This window comes from Oncorhynchus mykiss, chromosome 8, assembly GCF_057628025.1.
Source record: "Oncorhynchus mykiss isolate SJ-2025 chromosome 8, ASM5762802v1, whole genome shotgun sequence".
NCBI classification, from domain to species: domain Eukaryota; kingdom Metazoa; phylum Chordata; class Actinopteri; order Salmoniformes; family Salmonidae; genus Oncorhynchus; species Oncorhynchus mykiss.
The window spans coordinates 35748595-35765721 of record NC_143029.1 but is presented as its reverse complement, the minus strand read 5'-3'; positions in this window follow the sequence as shown (position 1 = coordinate 35765721).

Genomic DNA, 17127 nt, shown 5'->3' with positions numbered 1-17127 from the left:
CACAAGGAGTTGCTAGAGAGCAATGAGCCAAGTAAAGCATCAAACCCGGGTGTGTAGTGGCGCCTCTAGCACTGCGATACAGTGCCTTAGACCGCTGCGCCACTCGGGAGGCCCTTTAGTCACTTTCCATTAAAGTTTCTTTACTTTTACTCAAGTATGACAATTGGGTACTTTTTCCACCACTGCTGTCTGCCTGCATGTGCCGTGTGTTTGTGTCATCTCAGGCTTGATAAACACAGATAAAAGGTCCACTTGGTTGCTGGTCCCTGGTGGGCAGAGAGACAGGAGCGACTGGATGCTCAGGCTGCTGGGTCTGTCTGTCTGGGAGAGATGAGTCCGTGGTGTACTGGAGCCATGTTCAGCCAAGATGGCTTTCTGAGGTGGAGGCAGCAATAGCCAGATAAAGAGAGCATATTTGAAGGCGATGGGAGAAGGGTGTGTGTGTGTATAGGGTTGTCATCAGTCCTGTTCATCTCGTGCCAGAGGTAAGCTGCAAATGACTTTCATGTTGTACACATGTTCCGCAGCAGATTGTGTGACGCAAGTCTGGTGTATCTGCAGATAAACTGAATAAAACTGTACCCTAAGGTAGGGAATAAGTGGAAGAAGTGTGTAGTATTATTGGATGTTATGTGTAGGATGGTAGTACATGTACACTGCAGGTATGGTGCAATCCTCCTGCTACAAACATTTGTCTCAATCCAGAATTATTTTTGCCCTTTGCCCTGTCAATTGATATAGTATGGAAATTGTTTGTTGTTGTAATGGCAAATTGCCTGGACGGCGACATAAATGAACAATGATTTTGATATTTTCAACCACAAGCTGTTTATATATTTACAAATGTATCTTGTTTTGTTTGTATCAGGTTTTTTCCATGGCGAAGTTGTGAGAGTTGTGATCCCTGCTCTAAAGCCAGAAGCACCCTGGGACACGCTTCAATCACACTTCAAATCCACAGACAGAGAGACAGCGAGAGGAGAGGAGGAGAGGAGACAACATGGTCTCAGGGCATTTTGTATTATTCTATATGTACATCTATAACACTCCATTTAGTTTAATATTTTACTTTACATTAGGTTACATTTTGAATGGAATAGCGGTCGTACAATATCATACGAATTAGATGATGTATAGTATCATACGTCCTACCCAGTTGTACAATAGAATACAAATTGAATGACATGCTGTAACTTATCATAGATCTTGGAGATGTGCAGTATTATACGTCATTCTTTGAGACCAGGTTGCTCGTTGCACTGTAACAACAAAGGAGAATAACGGGGAGAATTTACATTTGGTAGTTAGGAGAACTAACGACAAAGGTTAGGATAATTAACGTGAAAGGTTACGGGAATTAAAACGACAAAGGTCAGGTGAATTTATGTAGCAGGTTAGGTGAAATGGGTTATGTTTAGAGTAAGAGTTAGGGGAAGGGTGAGCTAAAATGCTACAGTTGTCCCCGACGCGACTTGATCACACAACATTTGGATTTCTAGACCCAACCATCCTCCCTGACAAACCTCCCTACTTTAGTTTCTGTCTAAAGTAGCTAGACCATTACGTAAAGTATGTTTCGTATGGCTCTGAGGCCAGGCTGGAGGAGAGAGAGGAGACAGAAAACACACCAAGGGCTTTGGCAAATGACACGAATCCTTTCGCCACCTGGTTTTGTGCTTTTCTGAGTTTGTCATTTTTTAGATTTTCAGTTGAATGTCTTGGATGGTGGTTCTGCTGATCTCAGTTAAACTCTTAATAAGCCCCATTTAATGGTGCGTAGCTGAGAGATTAGAGCTGACTGGGCAGGCGTGGCAGCTCTAGGGCTTTTCTCCCGCTTGGTAATGGTTAAAGAAATGGAAAAAGGCCAGGGTCCAGAGGGCCTCTGCCTTGCACCATGGGTCAGTGGGAGTGAGTAATGCAGAATCCCAAATCGAACCCGTGCCTCTAACCACGCCCTAGACACAGTGGCGGCCGCGCGAGGTCAACAAAGCAGCATGACAGAAATATGATGCAAAGTTTTCGAACTTACCGGTAGTTTCTTTGAGAATATATACTGTGTAAAGCAATCTGTGGATTTGAACAACAGCATAAATACACCTATTTCACTTTAGCATGTCAAAAACCGAATGACCACTGCTGCATGTGCTGCCTCTGTTTTGAACTAGCTGCTTACTAAAGGTAGAGAAGCGGTTCATTTACAAAAAGAATTGAGCAAACTACAATATTTCATAAATGTTTCTCAATGTGACTCTTTTAGCCCACACAACATGTCACGAGAGTAGAACCTGGTGACATGTAGATCAGATCCGTGATGAGAAGGTTCTAGCTAGTGTATACCTCTGTCCTTCGAGTCTTGTCGGTTGTAGCTGTCCGGTTTCTCAGGTCCCAGGCTCCCATGACTCTTGATTATTTATTTACAACTTCATTACAACTCGCTTTTCGCTTTAGCGCCACCTGTACCTGATAGAGCAGACCTAGTCTCACGCTGTCTGGCGTGAGAGACTCATCGGGAGGGAGACGAGAGCAGACCCAGAAGTTCTGACTGAACGCGCATTTGAGCTCCCCAGGACGGGTCCATTTACTTTTTGTGCTTTTTTAATTTATCCTCTGAAATCCTGCGATTTCATTGGACGGTAAATAGCTGGCAAAACAATCCACGCAATGTTTGCATGGCTTATGTGCCCCACGGAGGTGGAGCTGCTGCTGCTGCTGGCTGTCACTGAGGGGCAGCGTATTAAGTAACTGAACAGCTTGTGTTTTTTTTAAAGTACACATTTAGCACACTTTTATGAGCATTTCAAACATAATCCATGAATGATATAATATGTTTATTTTTTGACCGATCAAAAGTGGGGCGCCCCCCCTAACTCCCTGATGGGCTGACCGCCGCTGCCTAGACATTATGCGGTGGTCTGAGAGGATCCGATATGTAGGTCCTATGAGTGTTGTGTTCATAGCTAGCTCCACCTCCATCCATCGCCTTCATGATAGGAAAAAGGTGCCAGGAGTGGATTTGGAATTCAGTCTAACATAGAGAATAGGTTGTCATTTTTGAACTGGGCCTATGAGTCATTGTCTGCATGAGGCTGAAGAGGTCGTTCTCACAGACGAGGTCTGGTGGGGGATGGAGCACGTGGACTCTTTAAAGGCGATGGCTTCATGACTTCATGGCCCAGGGCATCTGATTAGCCTGAAAGTGACTGAACTGCATTATGACCCAGAACAGAGGAACCGAAGAGCGCTGCTAGGCAAGGGGGTTCATCGACTTTATGAATGTCTGTCATTTTAGCCGTATTAGCAAGAGTAGGGGGAGAAATATGAACAGGACTTTCAGCAGGTCTTTACTGTTGTTTCCTACTGAGAGAAACATGAATCTGAAGGGTCATGGTGCGGTCGTATGGCTCGTTAGGGCCAGAGGAGTGATGGAAAAGAAGGAAGTAAGAAAGAAAAGGGAGCAAAAAGTTTCACGGCAACTGTGAAGAGAAGGAGCAGAGCACGTACAGAGGGAGATTCAACCAAAAAAGTACAAAAACACTTTCAAAAAGAAAACAAATACAAATACTTTTGAAATGATCTTTTGAGTGCCTCAACAATACAAAAAGCTATTTAATTGAAAAACTTTTTATATATATATATATAATTACTTGAGCTACTTGGGGATCTATTGATGGAAACCTGAAACACAGTGTGAGTTAGATTAAAATATACTATTGTGTGTTTCTACAATGAAATCTAACAGTTATTGTGTGATCATTGGATGAGAAAATAGTTTGAATGGGTCTTGATTGGGCCAGAAACAAGATCCAGTAATTACATACAAATAACTGGAACAGACCTCAAACCTTCCTTGATTAAAACAAAAATGTAAAAAACAAAATGACCTTGTGTGTGTGCCTTCGCGTCTGTGCATGTTGTCATTCTCTCCCTTTCTCACTCACTCTCTTCCACTGTGTAAGGCATAGAGTATTTTTTCTTTGCTTTGGCTGTCATTAGAGGCAAGCTATGATGCAGAGGCAACAAGCCACAGTAGCTCCCTGCTACAGTAGCTCCCTGCTACAGTAGCTCCCTGCATCAGCAGCAACATCCGTTTGTTATGCACAAACTAAAAGATAGCTAAATGTTGCTCTCTGGTGGCTTGAGTAGGAATTCCTCTGAACGTTGCCACACTTCACATCCCCCCCCCCCATAAAGTAAGTACCTCTAATGCTGCTATAAGCAAGGGAAAGACAAGGTCATGGTACGCTTTCTGATTCTGTAAATTCAATTGAATCGGTGACAAAAGAACGCATTTTACGCTTGAATGGCCGAAGATTGAAATGAAATGAGAATTGAGTTTTGAATACGTCGTGATATAAAGAGGACCTGAATGGAGAGCCTTTTTGGGCTGGAAGCTCTCCTTGCTCATAATTGTGCTTCTTAGAGGTTATACCTCTTCAGAAACCCCAAGGCAACACGAGAGCGACACGTTTGAATGGAAGTGAATACTGTGAATTGTCGTATATGGACCAAGTGGACTTGTAATGCCGACACGACAAACAGACAAAGGTTGACTGGACCTTCAGCTGCTTTCTGGTATTTTGTTGCACTGACGTCTGGGTTGAGATGCCTTTCAAAATATACTGAACAAAAACATAAGGGCAACAATGCAACAATTCCATTGATTTTACTGAGGAAATCAGTCAATTTAAATACATTCATTAGGCCACAATCTATGGATTTCACACGACTGGGAATACAGAATGGGCCTCGCAATGGGCCTCAGGATCTCGTTGCGGTATTTCTATGCATTCAAATTACCATCAGTAAAATGCACTCGTGACGGTTGTCCGTAGCTTATGCCTGCCCATACCATAACCCGCTGCCACCATGGGGCACTCTGTTCACAACATTGACATCAGCAAAATGATCGGCCACACATGGTCTGTGATTGTGAGGCCGGTTGGATGTACTGCCAATTTCTTTAAAACGACGTTGGAGGCGACTTATGGTAGAGAAAGGAACATTCCATTTTCTGGCAACAGCTCTGGTTGATATTCCTGCAGTCAGCATGCCAATTGCACACTCCCTCAAAACTGTAGACATCTGTGGCATTGTGTTGTGACAAAACTGCACATTTTAGAGTGGGCTTTTATTGGCTCCAGCACAAGGTGCACCTGTGTAATGATCATGCTTAATCAGCTTCTTGATATGCCACACATTTTAGGTGGATGGATTATCTTGGCAAAAGAGAAATATTTGTGCACAAAATTTGAGAGAAATGTGCTTTTTTTATGAGGAACATTTCAGGGATCTTTTATTTCAGCTCATAAATCATGGGACCATCATGTTGCGTTTATATTTCTGTTCTGTGTAAGTAAAACCACTGGGCACAGATGTCAATTTGACACCTATTCCACGTTGGTTCAACAGAATTTCAGTGGGAAGGGATTGAATAAAGGAAATGCCCACCGAGCACACACTAGTCGAATCAACATCTATTCCACGTCATTTCAAAGAAATGACACTGAACCAACGAGGAATAGACGTTGAATTGACATCTGTGCCCAGTGGGTAGTCATATAAAGCTATACACAAACATTGGGATATTATGTAGGCGTACTGAACACAGGTGAATTCATTCCTGTCCTTGAACTGCTTACAGCCTTCTACATTGGTGCAGAACATACACAAGAAAGAAGAGATTGAATGGGAATACGTTCAATGGGAATTAATTCCTTGATATTTATTGACTATCACACAGGTGAAAGCAGTTATTTTTTCGTGAACTGCTTAAATTGTTTCTATTAAGCTCATAGTCTGCTAACTATGTGATTCCCACCTGCATTTTCACTACCTAACTGCATTCTCCTGGGTCAGATCTTTAAAGGTTTGGTACCTGTTTTGGGGTTGTTTGGGGTACTTTTGGGTACCTGTTTGGGGTACTTTGGGGTAGTTGTTTGAGGTTGTTTGGTGCACTTTAAGATTGTTTGGGGTACTTTTGGGTACCTGTTAGGGGTTGTTTGACGCTGCCGGGAGGCCAGCTACCAACCCCAATCCACAACCTGGGGCTGGCCTCCGGACTACTATCCACGCCAAAAACCCTCATACCAAACTCTATCAACTACACTACTCCTTTCGTCAGATAGCGAGAAGCCAAACTTGTGAATTACCACTTAAAACTACTATCTAGATTGGATTGAGTCCCTCTCCACAATGGCGTAATAATTGAATCTGCTTCTGTTGAATCCGAGTTACTAAGCTATTCGTGTCAGTGGCACCAAGTTTTCTTCTCTTCGAACTCACACTCAGATATGACACAAAGTTCTCTGACGATTTTGCTGAAGTTTGTTTTTTCCAATCACAAAAAGTATATAAATATTCATCAACACAGTACCTGCAGAACGTTTAGCAAAAAGTAGAAATCTGTTTCACTTTAACCAAACCTGTTCTGAAGTTTTGTTGAAAGATTGGACAGGAATTCATGACATGAACCGGAATTGCATTTCAGAGCGATTTCTCTCACACACACACACACACACACACACACACACACACACACACACACACACACACACACACACACACACACACACACACACACACACACACACACACACACACACACACACACACACACACGCGCTGAGAGGAGAGGATCCTATGTAATTGAAAATAGGTTTCTGTTCTGGGGATGGCAAGCCATCTCATACCTTTCAGTTCCATCTCACAGCTGGGATGCTGCCAGCTTTTGTGTGGTTCTCATGTAAAATATATTGTGGCTGGTGGGGTGCAAGGCTTCATAACTGCTTCATAAGTGCACAGCATGAGTGTAAAAAATGCAAAGGTTCAAATGGATGAAACCAGAGGTTGCATCTTACACTTGAACAGACAGATGGCCTCACAGAGTTGCCCATAGAACAAGTGTTATAGGTATGTGTATGTGTGTGTATGTGAGTGAGAGAGAGAGAGAGAGAGAGATGGAGAGGTGGTGAGAGAGAGTGGTGGTGGTGGGGGGACAAGTACTTGGGGTCTGTGTCAAGGGCACAGACCCCCGACCATTCATGTGACATTAAAGCCAAACAGCCATCGCCCAGTTGACCTGTCACTGTTTATATTCTATTGAAATGTTTACCTGCCCTGTCCTATGTGTATCAGTCCACCAGCTACCGCACTCCAGGTTGCTGCAGAGTTTGATCTCACCTGTGTTTGAAGCCTGCTGCAGATGGACAGAGCGCCATGTGGCTAACATGAAAGACCTTTCTCACACAAACATTAATGCCCGCACGAACACACACGCACGCACGCACGCACGCACACACACACACACACACACACACACACACACACACACACACACACACACACACACACACACACACACACACACACACACACACACACACACACACACACGCACGCACGCACACACAGCTTTGTGTCCAGCCTATACTATGGACAGCACACTTGAAATATGAAAAACACACACAGACACTCCAATCCCCTGCTGTGCTAACACCCCTCTCTCAGGACTCCATTCATCCCAATTACTAGGGGAAAAGTGAGAGACAAGTTAGAGAGGAGCTCTAAATTTATGTTTTACGGATAAACTGGAAAAAAGCACAATCTGGCCCCAGGGTCTGTGTTGTTATGGGTGTGTATGTGTGTCTCTTTTAAGAGGCTTTTTGATGTGTCTACTGCAAATGTGGCATCAATGAAGACCACCGGAGAGGCAAGGATGGTTTCAAGTTTATCTGCAAGAGAACAGCACCGATGGACAGAGAGAGAGAGTAAAGCATTGAAGGAGAGAGAGAGAGAGAGAGAGAGAGAGAGAGAGAGAGAGGGGAAGGAAGTGGGAGAAAGCTACACAAATACAGAAATAAAGAGATGAATGAGGAGAAATACAGAGAGCGAAAGAAACCGACTTGGTGGTGCCATCAGTGCTTCACTGCCCACAAACAAGCAGACAGTGATAGACTGGACAGTCCATTTGAAGACCGGTCACACTAAAATAAACGTTCTGTTCGTTTAGAGGCAAACAAAGGGAAGCCTACTCTCCCAGCCCACCTAAGACTCTCAACACTAAAGAAGCATTGGAGGGTAACATTGCCAAAGAGCAGACCTTAGAGATTGAGTATAAAATGGCATGTTGCTCTTTGCTAAGAAGCTACTTTTGTTTATTTTGGACCATTTTAATTGAAAACAATCACAGGAAGGTACTTAGTTGTTACCCAGAAACGATTTGATATTGAGATAAAAAAATATTTAAAAAAAACATCTGCAATTGGACCGACTTTCTAGATCCAGCAATTGAAAGTCGTATTTGAGATGTTCGTTTTTAGCCTACCCCAAACCTTAACCCTTACCTTAACCATCAGGAGTTACTACCTAACCTTAAGATTTTGCTGATAATGCCTAAACTTGTCCCAAACTTAACTTTAAACACATTTTCAGTTTGGGGAAACATGGATGAAAGTCTAATTCTGACGTGAGACTGTGAGAGCTGGTTGATCCTTGGATAGTTTGGTACCGTTTTTGCCGTGAACTCCTTTAAACAACCTTTTTCCGCCTCAAACCACTTCCGTCGCTTGCAGAGAGTATCCATGTAACACGATGTAAGTCAGCATTGTACTGCCTCTGCTCATAGGACCAGGCTTTTGTGGGGCAGACGGTAAGGCGCTTGCTTACCTCTTCACCATAGGAGCCACGGTTCGAATCCCTGTTGCAGCTCTCTTTCTGTCCTTGCTATACTGTCACATCCTAACTCAGCCTAAGTTCTTGTCTCTGGCCTCTCCTGCAGGGTCAGGACGAAAGGAGGAGGAGGAGCAGTGTGTGTTTGTGTGTGTGTCTGCGTGCTTGCGTGTGTTTGAGTTTGTGTGTATATGTTATTGCCCATGCTCTGTACACTCTTCTAAAAAAAAAACTTAAAAGGGTTCTTCGGCTGTTTCCACAGGAGAACCCATTGAAGAACCCTTTTTGGTTGCAGGTAGAACGCTTTTGAGTTCCATATAGAACCCTTTCTACACAGGGTTCTGCCTGGAACCCAAAAGGGTTCTCCTATGGGGACAACCGAAAGAACCCTGTACGACTATAAAGAGAAGCAGAGAGACCGAGAGATAGAGCTCTGCTTTTAAACCTCTGACACCATGATGGTGTATTCAGCCAAAGAAGCCAGCAGCTCATCCTTAATTATTTCTAACTGATGGGCCAATCCATCAAGAGGAGAGAGGGAAGGGGGGAGGGAGAGAGAGAAGGAGGAGTGAGGGAGGGAGAGGGAGAAAGGAGGAAGGAGAGCCTCTCTGGTCGAACGAAAGAGGTTCAGCGAGGTTCAACACAGACACTAAGTGGCGCTCTCAGGGCTCCTCTCTCTCTCTCTCTCTCTCTCTCTCTCTCTCTCTACTGTTTCATCTCTCCTCTGGAAATAAGGCCCTCAGACGCAGAAAACTGAAACTGAAACTGGCTGCACTTTTCTACAAACGATTTCTGGTCTATATAGTGCAGCTGAATGCTACATTTTTATTGAGCTACAGTCACTGCCTATTCAAAGTCAACATTACAGCAATTGACAGTCTAACAAAGCTAAACCCTGACCTATATCTGTCCAGTACAGTAATCATTTTGAGATGGAGATACTATGACAAATAGAGGACTTCAATTCAGATCCCATGGTTAAATTCAGATTTATATGGGCCTCATCAAAACTCTCACACCCCTTTACACCATCACAGACACAGAGCACTCATTCTTATCCTCCGTGGAGAGATAGACAGAGAGAGAGACTGAAAGATTAACAGAGAGAATCATAGAGATAAAAAGACAGATAGAAGAGACAGAAAGACTGAAAGATAGAGCGTGAGAAGGGGCGAGAGAGACAGAGAGAAAGATAGACAGAAGGAGATAGTGAGAGAGAGCGAGAGAGAGAGACGAAGAGGGAGACAGACATGGAGATAAAGAAAAAGACAGAGAGAGAGAGAGAGACATATAGACAGACTTAGACAGAAAGAGTGATGGAGAGAAAAAGACAGAGCGATAGACACAGAGACAGAGAGATAGACACAGAGACAGAGAGATAGATACAGAGACAGAGAGATAGACACAGACAGAGAGATAGACACAGAGACAGAGATAGACATAGAGACAGAGAGATAGAGACAGATAGACACAGACAGAGACAGAGAGATAGACACAGAGACAGAGATAGACACAGAGACAGAGATAGACACAGAAAAAGCGATAGACACAGAGACAGAGCGATAGACAGAGACAGAGAGATAGACACAGAGACAGAGAGATAGACACAGAGACAGAACGAGCGATGGAGTGATAGAGGTAGAGTAAGAGGGAAGGATGTCCTCTTCTCCCCAGTCAGTCCCAGAGCCTGACTGAGATATATTCCTACCAGCACCATTAGCTGACGTCTCCAGATAACAAAGGAAGGATTAATCAGTATTCAGCAAGTGCCTCCGGCCTGTGCTGCCTGGGCTGCTCCACACCTTTATCACAGGGCCGCTGTGGCCTTCCTCTAAAGGTAAGGTTAAAACGCAGATTATGCACACCTCCTCTAATGAACCTTATCTCTCTTCCCCAAATACTTATCTCTTTATTCTTCTCCTTTCTCTCCCTCACGTGCATGGATGCAGGCAGGGAAGCATGTGCTCTCTCTCTCTCTCTCTCTCTCTCTCTCTCTCTCTCTCTCTCTCTCTCTCTCTCTCTCTCTCTCTCCTTTACTTGCTCTCTATTCTCCTCTCAATTTCTTTCTCTCTTCCTCCCCCTCCATCCATTGTATACTTCAGTAAGGATTCTGTGGGTAGAGGCCTGAACTAATTCCAGTGTGGCTGCAGACATGATCTCAGAACATCTTCTGGTTGGAAACATGCTATGAAAGTGATGCTTTGAGCTGCAGGAGACAGTGTTACACATACTATATCTTTAAGATGACAATATTAGACATTGTGCACTGACAACCACATACATGATTAAGTGATGCGGTTTTCTCCACTTGTTCATATATGATGTGTTATACGAAATACCCCATTTTAATTTTCTACACACCCCAGACCTATACCACATCACCAGGCTTCAGCAGATCCGTTCTACCAAGCAGTGCCATGCTATCTCTCAGCACCCTCTCTCTCGCCAGCATAGATCCAAAACCACCATTTTAAATCTGACTCACAGTACACAAACCCAAAACCACTCTTCCCGTCCATACCTTCCCACATCCCTCCTCTCCTCCCTTTCCTCCCTCCTGCCCCAGCTACCATGATGAATGTGTCACAGCACACAAACCCAAAACCATCTCTCCTCTCCTCTCCTCTCCTCCCCCTCTCCCCTTGATCTACACTCCCTCTCTTCCCTTTCCACCCTCCTCATCCCTCTATCTCTCCTGCCCCAGCTACCATGATGAATCTGTATCACAGCACAAACCAAAAACCATCCCTATCTTCCCCCTCCCGCCTCTTTCCTTTCCTTCCTCCCTCCCTCATCCCTCCATCTTTGCCAGCACCAGCCACCATAATGAATCTGTATAACTGTACAAACCGTTTAAACCCAAAACCGACCCCTCCTCTTCTCCCTCCCAATCCCTCCATCTCTCCAGTCCCAGACTCATTTGATTTCCTGTCTAATCTGGGGCTGTGATCTGTGTTTGGTTGGGCTGCTGGTGTGCAGAGAAGTGATTGCTGTGCTCTGCTGAGTGCAGGCTATGAGATAGTGGAGAAGACACCCCAGAGACCATGCTGCTACTGCCACCACTACTGCTACCAGGATGCTGCTGCATACACACAACCCTGCTCTCTCTAATGGCAAGCCAATGACTGTTGTGCCAGCTACAAGACTTCCTCTATTCTTTGTGTCTCTCTCTCTCTCTCTTTCTCTCTCTCTCTCTCTCTCTCTCATTCTCTCTCGCTCTCTGACCCTTTCTCTCTTTCTCTGTCTCTTTCATCCGCTCCAATGATACAGGACCTTCTCTCTCTGTCTTTCTCCTTTCTCTCTCTCTCTCTCTCTCTCTGTCTCTCTCTCTCAGCCACCATGCTTTTTCAATTTGATGTGGGATTTAGTTCCCTCAACTTTAGCCGAGCTTGGCGTTGCCAATTACCACGGCATGTTGCGTTCGCATTTTCAATTTCAAATTTTTACTCACAGAAAAGTAAACCTAAATATGTGTGGATGTATATTACACAGAGATCATGGAATCTCACTCCCTCGGTGTCAGAGTGAGGAACCTGAAATTTTACGTCTGTCGGAAAGCAGAGCTAACCTTCTTCCTCCAAGACACATTTTTAAGTAACTGTCCAGTGAAAATTCTCATAACCAAATAATGTACTTGACTCATCCTATACTCGTATTCGTGGCCAAAGCATAAAAAATATAAAAAGCATTCAAAAACATAAATAAAAAAAAGTTTTAATTTTTTTTTGCTATTTTCTCAGAGGAAGATGTCATCCTCTGAGGACGAGCTGTCCAATCAGCGGTCAACTCGCATGAATAAGTTTAATGACCGGTATACGCCCACACCATTCCAGCACAGAAAAGCTGATTTTTAACATACTTCATTACCATTTCACTTATATTGCAATTAATTATATGTCATATGTCATAGAAAACTGGAAACACTGGACAGTTACTTTAAGTTTACTGTGGAAATGCACTGCTACATTTCTCAGGTGAATCAATTCAACATAACCAGAACCACCCTGTCTACAGTAGCTACTGACTGGGAGTACCTAGTGAGAGACCTAATCTTTGTTTGGGAAGGCCTTAGGTCACTAAAGAACATTTTAAAGTCTTGGACAATTACAGTACAAAAGTAGTTTAATGTACAGTGCGCCTTCATACAGTACAGTACAGTGTAGCATAATACAGTATAGTACAGTAGAGTACAGTGTAGCATAATACAGTATAGTACAGTAGAGTACAGTGTAGCATAATATAGTATAGTACAGTAGAGTACAGTATAGTACAGTAGAGTACAGTGTAGCATAATATAGTATAGTACAGTAGAGTACAGTATTGTACAGTAGAGTACAGTGTAGCATAATATAGTATAGTACAGTAGAGTACAGTGTAGCATAATACAGTATAGTACAGTAGAGTACAGTGTAGCATAATATAGTATAGTACAGTACAGTACAGTGTAGCATAATATAGTATAGTACAGTACAGTGTAGCATGGTATAGTATAGTACAGTAGAGTACAGTGTGGCATAATATAGTATAGTGCAGTACAGTGTAGCATAATGCAGTATAGTACAGTAGAGTACAGTGTAGCATAATACAGTATAGTACAGTAGAGTACAGTTTAGCACAATACAGTATAGTACAGTAGAGTACAGTGTAGCAAAATGCAGTATAGTACAGTAGAGTACAGTGTAGCATAATATAGTATAGTACAGTAGAGTACAGTGTAGCATAATACAGTATTGTACAGTAGAGTACAGTGTAGCATAATATAGTATAGTACAGTATAGTACAGTGTGGCATAATATAGTATAGTGCAGTACAGTGTAGCATAATATAGTATAGTGCAGTAGAGTACAGTGTAGCATAACACAGTATAGTACAGTATAGTACAGTGTGGCATAATATAGTATAGTGCAGTACAGTGTAGCATAATGCAGTATAGTACAGTAGAGTACATTGTAGCATAATACAATCTAGTACGGTAGACTACAGTTTAGCACAATACAGTATAGTACAGTAGAGTGCAGTGTAGCATAATGCAGTATAGTACAGTAGAGTACAGTGTAGCATAATATAGTATAGTGCAGTAGAGTACAGTGTAGCATAACACAGTATAGTACAGTATAGTACAGTGTGGCATAATATAGTATAGTGCAGTACAGTGTAGCATAATGCAGTATAGTACAGTAGAGTACAGTGTAGCATAATACAATCTAGTACGGTAGACTACAGTTTAGCACAATACAGTATAGTACAGTAGAGTACAGTGTAGCATAATGCAGTATAGTACAGTAGAGTACAGTGTAGCATAATATAGTATAGTACAGTAGAGTACAATGTAGCATAATACAGTATTGTACAGTAGAGTACAGTGTAGCATAATATAGTAGAGTACAGTAGAGTACAGTATTGTATAGTATAGTACAGTAGAGTACAGTGTAGCATAATATAGTATATTACAGTACAGTGTAGCATGGTATAGTATAGTACAGTAGAGTACAGTGTAGCATAATATAGTATAGTACAGTAGAGTACAGTGTAGCATAATACAGTATAGTACAGTAGAGTACAGTGTAGCATAATACAGTATAGTACAGTAGAGTACAGTGTAGCATAATACAGTATAGTACAGTACAGTGTAGCATAATATAGTAGAGTACAGTGTAGCATAATATAGTATAGTACAGTAGAGTACAGTGTAGCATAATACAGTATAGTACAGTAGAGTACAGTGTAGCATAATACAGTATAGTACAGTACAGTGTAGCATAATACAGTAGAGTACAGTGTAGCATAATATAGTATAGTACAGTAGAGTACAGTGTAGCATAATACAGTATAGTACAGTAGAGTACAGTGTAGCATAATATAGTATAGTACAGTAAAGTGCAGTATTGTACAGTAGAGTACAGTAGAGTACAGTGTAGCATAATACACTATAGTACAGTAGAGTACAGTTTAGCACAATACAGTATAGTACAGTAGAGTACAGTGTAGCATAATGCAGTATAGTACAGTAGAGTACAGTGTAGCATAATATAGTATAGTACAGTAGAGTACAATGTAGCATAATACAGTATTGTACAGTAGAGTACAGTGTAGCATAATATAGTAGAGTACAGTGGAGTACAGTGTAGCATAATACAGTATAGTACAGTAGAGTACAGTGTAGCATAATATAGTAGAGTACAGTAGAGTACAGTGTAGCATAATACAGTAGAGTACAGTGTAGCATAATACAGTATAGTACAGTAGAGTACAGTGTAGCATAATACAGTAGAGTACAGTGTAGCATAATACAGTATAGTACAGTGTAGTATAATATAGTATAGTACAGTAGAGTAGAGTGTAGCATAATATAGTATAGTACAGTAGAGTAGAGTGTAGCATGATACAGTATTGTACAGTAGAGTACAGTGTAGCATAATATAGTATAGTACAGTAGAGTACAGTATTGTACAGTAGAGTACAGTGTAGCATAATACAGTATTGTACAGTGTAGCATAATATAGTATAGTACAGTAGAGTACAGTGTAGCATAATACAGTATAGTACAGTACAGTGTAGCATAATACAGTATAGTACAGTACAGTACAGTACAGTGTAGCATAATACAGTACAGTACAGTGTAGCATAATACAGTATTGTACAGTAGAGTACAGTGTAGCATAATATAGTATAGTACAGTAGAGTACAGTGTAGCATAATACAGTACAGTACAGTGTAGCATAATACAGTATTGTACAGTAGAGTACAGTGTAGCATAATATAGTACAGTACAGTAGAGTACAGTGTAGCATAATACAATATAGGACAGTACAGTGTAGCATGGTATAGTACTGTTCAATCTGGTACAGTGTAGCACTGTATAGTACAGTACCATAAAATACATTGTAGAACACTATAGTACAGTACAGGGAAGTAGAGTGCATCTCATTAATAATGAAGCCTATTCAACCATCTCATTCCACTGACGAGATACTGACTGAAGCCATCATCCCAAGGCTCCATGCCTACGGACTAATCATTGTACTGCAAAATGTAATTACACACTAATGCTGTAACAAATAGGAACTCATCTAATGTACAGGAAATCACATGAACGGAAACAAAGATGAACGGCACAAACACACACATTGGTTTTACTATCCAAGTGGGGACCCAAAAATGTATGCCCATTCAAAATCGTATTTTCCCTAACCCTGACCTTAACTTTAAACCCAAAGCCCTAAAACTAAACCCAACACCTCGACCTAAGCCTAATCCTAACCCTAATTGTGAGGACTTTTGGAATCCAAAGGGCAGTAAAGTTAGACCACACACACACACACACACACACAAACACACACACAGTCCTCCTCATCTCCTCCTCCTCCACCCCCTCCTCCTCTTCTAGGGAACCAGGAAACTAACAATTAAGCCTCAATATGCTCCTGTACACGACAATCAAAATTAGCTTAATTACATGACATTGACAACCAAGCACTCACCCCTAAATTGGCTCCCATAAGAATGGATTGGTGCCGATGGCTGGCTGGGTGGCTGACTGGGTGAGTATGCTAAGTGATCTGAGTGGAGCTCTATTTTCACATTGTAAATATTCAGACTGTCAGCTGGGCTTCTCCCCTGTTTTCCAGTCCGGCCTTGAGATCCTCAGAGCCATGAGGGGAAGATTCAGGGGGGGAACCGAAATTTGACAGTGAGGGGTTCTTTTTACCGCCAGACACCCTTCAGCCATGGACCTTCGCAGGAAATTATTAATTCAGGAAGTGCGGTACAGCAGAGGCACGACGCGGTGCGGCACATGGGCATTGGGCCTCCCCCGGCCGGTATTTAGGAGCTTCATTTACCCTTAACCTCTTATTGATTAATTCATGGCCCTGATGCAATTTTCACAGGTCTGCCAATTGTCTGCCAAGTTTAGCTCCCCTGTTAGTGGCCTTAGAGAACAGGGCGAAGAGTTCTCTCTAAGGATCATTCTATTCTTCTCTATTATTAGGCTAGTTATTTTTTGGTGGTGGGGTGGGGGTGAGGGGGTTAACGAAGGAGAGGTTTGTTAAATATAGATGATATGTTACATTTTCTATAATTGGGGCCTAGTCGAAGAGCATCCGTAATTAACGTATTACAGGACAATGGCAGTCAATGAACATCCTACCCCAGTCTCCTTTTGAGCTCAGTTATCACCTGATTTACTTAACAAAAGTCCTATCTCAATAGGTGGTCCAGGTATCCTCACTATTGCTCCTCTATTGTCCCTGCAAGCAAGGGGGAGGCTGGTGACATCAGAAGGCACCATCAGACCAACTCCTTGAATGGCTTACTCTATGAAATGTACACTTGTGTCTAAAAAACACTATTTTGTTCAAAACTAACAGTATTTAGTGTGTGTACATTACTGTATTTAAATGTCGGATATGGTAAAAAAAAAATGCTTTAAGTGATATCTTTACAGTACAACTCTTACAA